At 41.3% G+C, this 5,829-nt stretch overlaps 1 long non-coding RNA gene across 2 annotated transcripts; it reads right to left on the minus strand.

Moving 5' to 3' along the window:
• Positions 1 to 415: 415 nt before the first annotated feature.
• On the minus strand, positions 416 to 5,797 carry LOC143078938 (uncharacterized). 2 transcript variants are annotated; one of them, XR_012979307.1, is made up of 3 exons: positions 5,562 to 5,797; positions 669 to 5,357; positions 416 to 464 (listed from the first exon to the last, which is right to left on the minus strand). It is a non-coding gene; the product is annotated as an uncharacterized LOC143078938 (long non-coding RNA). The 2 variants fall into 2 exon arrangements; XR_012979306.1 differs by having other exon boundaries at positions 669 to 5,797.
• Between the last annotated feature and the right edge of the window lie 32 nt (positions 5,798 to 5,829).

Below are 5,829 nucleotides of genomic sequence, written 5' to 3' on the forward strand. Positions count from 1 at the left end.
TTCACTGCACACTTTTAAAGTTCTGCTTCATCAAACATTAAAATGTGAACTTAAGTTTTGAGACTTTTTTAATCGACACGATTTGGATTTTTGTATATGAGAACATGGTTTATCTATTAGTTGAAAATGCGGCTTTGAACTAGCTTTCAGTACCTGCGAGCATTCGTTGTTCAATAATGTGTGTCTTTGTGTTATTATTTTATGTGATAAGTTGTTGTGTTGGTACACCACTGTAACAATGAAGGAGGAAATGAGGAGGGTTGGTTGGGTGGAAGTGGGGAGGGGTATGCGGAGCGCTAACAAACATGTCTATGCGGCATGGGCTTTGATCATTGTTGAAGCATCAATGTAAGAGGCATTGTAATGGCCTGACCATTAAGTATAACCGACGATTGGGCTCAAGGAGAAAAGACTATCAGGTGCTGATACTTTAATTATGAACCAATCTGACATATGGTAAAAAGCTGAAAAACAAATAAAATACAATTTTACAATGTGTTTAATTAATGTTATTAAAACGAAATGTCAAAGGTAATAGATAGCACAGTCCGTTGAATCCGAGAAAATGTTCAAGAGCAGTTAAATTTCCAGTGTTTCACGGAGAGAATGTTCAAATATGTATAGAGTAATTTGAAGGCTTAACAAACAATGTTGTAAAGTTAACTCACTCTGTGGTTAGCCACGAATTGTGTCCTAGATGACGTTTGTCCTTTGAAAAGTTCTCCAGAACTGGTATGACCTTGCAATGTTCGGTTTGAGATCCGTGTGAGCAGGGGAAAGGTAGCGATGATACGATGTTTTAATGTTCTTATAAGGTTAAAGATGGATAATCCTCCTAGACTGGAACACATAAACAGATTAAGAATATAATCAAACGAACTATATAAATTACGGAACGGTGTAACAGAATACTCCCCGTCTGATGTCTATCTGATATCACTATTCCATAAATTTTTCGAATATGAATACAAGATTTACACAAATGAATTAATCCCAATATAAATTGAATATATACAGGTGAAATGTCCACTATTTCGTGTGAGAAATATCAGATCTCAACGATTTTTCACTATAAAGGTTCCTAATAGGTACGTTCCACGTGAAACTGGGTAGGCACAGTTTCTTGTCCTTTAGAAGAAGGGTGTCTCGGACGACATTGTTGTGTTCTGTAGAATGTTCTATTACTGCTGTATCGATAATGGGAACTGTTTTCTCCAACGTAGTTAGACGGCGATGACGATCGAAGATAGATCGAAGTATAACAAGAGTTAGTAGTTGGTTGTCTTCCGATTTGGCGATATGACACATCTTTGTGAGTATCAGACGAAATTAGGCGTTTCGTCATAACGTTCAATCCTGCAGATCTAGTCGCTCTATCTGTAGAGTGGCGTCCTCTATGTTTGATTTTGTCGTAGTAATGTCCAAGAAAAGGTGTTACTCTGTGACGATGTCCAGATAAGACTACTGGTTTCTTTTCACTTATATTCAAGTCAGATTTGGCAATACTGCTTCCTCCTCGTAGTAGACGTTGCTCATACAATGGCAGGTTGAGATGGGCAATAGGTCCTTCTTTCGGAATAGGTTTGTGAATGCTATTGATTTCCTCTCCATGAACTTTAGGTTCTGTTGATTTCGGATTGAAACTTTCTTTATCTATAGATTTTTCTATAGAAGTCACAGATTTTGCTTTTAGTGACGCGAGTGATGTCCCTTTAGATGAATTTGTGCGTTTACCAGGCTTGGTACTAGGTCCTGTACATTCAAGGGATTGTATTGAATGCAATTTAGCGACCTTGGCATTCGAATGAAAGTTTTTGTCGTTAGACTGAACAACAATTGGATTATTGTCCTTAACGGCTATTTCCGGTCTTGAGGCAAGACGTTGTTTTGATTCCGTGATTAAAACGTAAGTTATCTTTGTGTTGACTTCAATAGGAACAGTTTGCTTGTCAATGTATGTATTTCCAATTATGACCCAACCAAGTCTCAACTTTTGGGCAAATGGAGTTCGGGATGGTCCTAGGCGTTGTTCAAGGACGTGGTGTGCCTCTATAAGGTCCCTTCCAATTAGGAGTAGAATTTGACAACGTTCCTCTAGTGGTGTAATACTTCCTCTGAGTTCTGTCAGATGAGGATGATGCATTGCAACTTCAGGAGTAGGAATTTCGTCTCGATTATTGGGAATATTATTACATTCAATTAATGTAGGCAGATCAAATTGTACGTCACTATGTACAGATTTTATGACGAAATCTTTTCCTCTTTTCCCGGAAGTAGCTACTCTGCCGGAGCATGTCGTAAGAGAGTAGTTTTCAGGTTTCTCCCGAACTTTGAACAGACTGAAGAATTCAGGCGAGGCAAGAGACCGGTTGCTTTGGTCGTCAATAATGGCGTACATCCTGATAATTTTGTCTGTCTTGTCCTTGTGGTACACGTCCACAGGTAATATCTTGGCATAAGATTTCTCGCTCTTATGATCTTTGTAGATCTCTGTGCAGATCGAACTTACAGAGGTTAACTTTGTTTCAGCTGACTCTGTCTGCTCCCCGCCGTAGACTTGTGTTAGCTCCCCGCCGTAGGCTTGTCTGGGTGAGCTAAACTGGGAACTTTCAGATTGTTGAGATCTAGTGATGTGAAGTGCTGTGGTATGTCGTTCACTTCCACACTCGTTACAACTGATACTTGCGTTGCAGTCCCGACTTCTGTGTGTGGTTGACTCACAACACTTGTAGCACACATTGTTTTGTCTTAACAGTTCCTTGCGTTCCTCGATTGGTTTGGCTCGGAATGCTCGGCATTCGTTCAAGGTATGCTTTGTCTTGTGTAGGATACACAGATTTTGTTGTTGACTGCTGTCTTCAGTTTGCTGTTCAACAGCTGTCTTATGGACGTTGATTTTAGAGTACGTCTGAGGTGTGAACCTTGGCGTAGCGTCTTTTGTATTTGGTGTTACATTTGACCCAAAGATGAACCCAGGATCGTTCTTAATTTTGCTAATTTCCCTGATGAAGGCAGAGAATTCTGTGAAAGGTGGAAAGGCAACTTCATATTTTGACTTGTATCTTGAAGCTCTTGTAATCCACTTTTCTTGGAGTCCGTATGGCAGTTTTTCAACAATTGGATTTATCCCGGACGAAGAGTCAAAGTATGCTAGCAAACATCCCAGCTTGGGATTTTCCTTGTGATATTCTATTTCTGATAGAATGTCAGACAGTTCGTAGAGACGTGCGTTGTCCTTATTCGTCAATGTAGGGAATTTGGCAAGTTTACTCATGAGAGAGGCTTCCAACATTTCTGGAGCACCATACCGCTCGTCAAGCCTCTTCCATAATCTCTGTATACCTATGGAAGGATTATTGGCGTTCGACGCTCTTATGCTAATGGCGTGTTTAGCAGACTCTGGACCGAGCCACTTGATCAGTAAATCGATCTGTTCTGAGTCAGAGACTTGTAACTCATCAGTCACATTCTTGAAGCTTGCTTTCCAAGTATGGAAGGATTCTGCCCGATCGTTAAAGCTTGTCAACCGGGAGAAAAGCAGGTCCTTACGTAAGAGGAATCTAGTTATCTCCGATGTGAGGTTGATTTGTTGCTGGTGTGCAACAGGGATCTCTTCTAGTACGCCTTGTTTTTGGTGTGAAACAGGGATCTCTTCTATAAAGTCTTGTTTTGTGCGTAAGACAGGGATCGCTTCTTTAACACCCTGTTTTTGGTGTTCAGTAGGGCTCATATCTGAAAGACCAAGTTTTTGTATGCCGGTTACTAATCCCAGATCTGGGATAAAGGTAACTTCCGGTGACTTATTATCGGAAGGCAAGACGGCAGATGTCTGTGACAGCAAGTTCGATGCCACGGATGGCACGAACGCTGGTGCTTCGTGACTCAGCTCGATCTTAACAGGAATTTGTTTTTTCTTTTGAGGTCCTGTTACTTCCTTAACAACAGTTGATACAGGAAGTTTATTGACGAAATCTTGCACACGCTGGAGCGGGTCTTCCTTTTCGTCAGGGAGATCGCTATACGCTTGGCTATCATCGTATTCCAGGATACGAGCCTCGGCTTCTGCGGCTGCAGCTTCTCTCTGTGCTTCAAGAAGGTTAAATTTGGCTTTAAGCTCGGCCTTTTCCCGGCTTACTCGTGCGGCTTCTTGTTGCATTTGAGCCTTCCTGCGCATAGCCTCTTGTTCTAATTGCGTTTTTCTGTGAGCGGCCTCCTGTTCTAGCTGAACTGTTCTCTGTGCGGCCTCATGTTTACGTTGAGCGACTTCTTGCTCCATTTCTGCCTTTTTACGACTGGCTTCCTGTTCCATTTCAGCTTTTTTGCGTGCTGCTTCCTGTTCCATTTCATTTTGTCTGAACAGGGCTTGTTCTTCTAACATTGCTTCCTGTTGTAGGATAAGGGCATGTTTTTCGACAAATGCTATCTTAGACTTTGCAGCCTCTGCCTTGGCTCGCTTTCTCCGTGCCAGGCTTGACATGTCTGACACGTTAGAGCTACCGCTGTGCGAGGTCTTCTTACCCCTTGAGGTCTTTGTTTTAGTGGATTTGGCCTTTGTTAGAGCGAGGCGATGGTCGTGTAGTTTTTCCATAACTAGCTCCACTTTGGACAGACGTAAATCCAAAGAGAGTTTACATGCATCAATTTCTTTTTGACTCTCCAATGTTCGGGTCCTTTTCAGAAAGTCTAGGTATTCATCTGTAAGCCTACGATAATTATTACAGGCTTTAACAAGTTTGTCCTGGACTGTTAGGAGTTGCTGGAGATCGTTAGGAGGCGTTGTTACTTCCAATAACTGGGATTCAATGTCTGCCCAGAGAGCCTCTAGTTCCTGACAGAACTTGTCACGTTTTTCAGTGAAAGCTCCTTGTCCTTTTTCCGTGAGGTCACGTACTCGCCTAGCCTCGGGAGTTTCATCTGACTGTGATGTATTAGACGGATTTTCTAATAGTCCAGGGACATCTCCTTCTTGGGGCTGAATCTCTTCTTGTTGTTCCACATGACTGGGATCCATGTTGACTCAACGTTGTTAGGTTGCTGTCCAGTATACACAAGATATGTAGTCCACTGTCAGTGTGAAGGTATGTACGTTGCTACGTTGTCGTTTCTTGTCTGGATATGTAAAGACAGGTTGTCGTCAATTTACTGTACGTCAAGGGATGACGCGTACATGCAGGGCTCAACGGGTAGGTTGCTGTGTACCTGTGGAGTGGCGTTATCTGTGAGACACAACAGGCAAGTTGTAGACTTTTTACTGTAATGGCCTGACCATTAAGTATAACCGACGATTGGGCTCAAGGAGAAAAGACTATCAGGTGCTGATACTTTAATTATGAACCAATCTGACATATGGTAAAAAGCTGAAAAACAAATAAAATACAATTTTACAATGTGTTCAATTAATGTTATTAAAACGAAATGTCAAAGGTAATAGATAGCACAGTCCGTTGAATCCGAGAAAATGTTCAAGAGCAGTTAAATTTCCAGTGTTTCACGGAGAGAATGTTCAAATATGTATAGAGTAATTTGAAGGCTTAACAAACAATGTTGTAAAGTTAACTCACTCTGTGGTTAGCCACGAATTGTGTCCTAGATGACGTTTGTCCTTTGAAAAGTTCTCCAGAACTGGTATGACCTTGCAATGTTCGGTTTGAGATCCGTGTGAGCAGGGGAAAGGTAGCGATGATACGATGTTTTAATGTTCTTATAAGGTTAAAGATGGATAATCCTCCTAGACTGGAACACATAAACAGATTAAGAATATAATCAAACGAACTATATAAATTACGGAACGGTGTAACAGAATAGGCATTTAATATCTTAATAAAACTA

Source organism: Mytilus galloprovincialis, chromosome 6 (genome assembly GCF_965363235.1).
Source record: "Mytilus galloprovincialis chromosome 6, xbMytGall1.hap1.1, whole genome shotgun sequence".
NCBI lineage: Eukaryota > Metazoa > Mollusca > Bivalvia > Mytilida > Mytilidae > Mytilus > Mytilus galloprovincialis.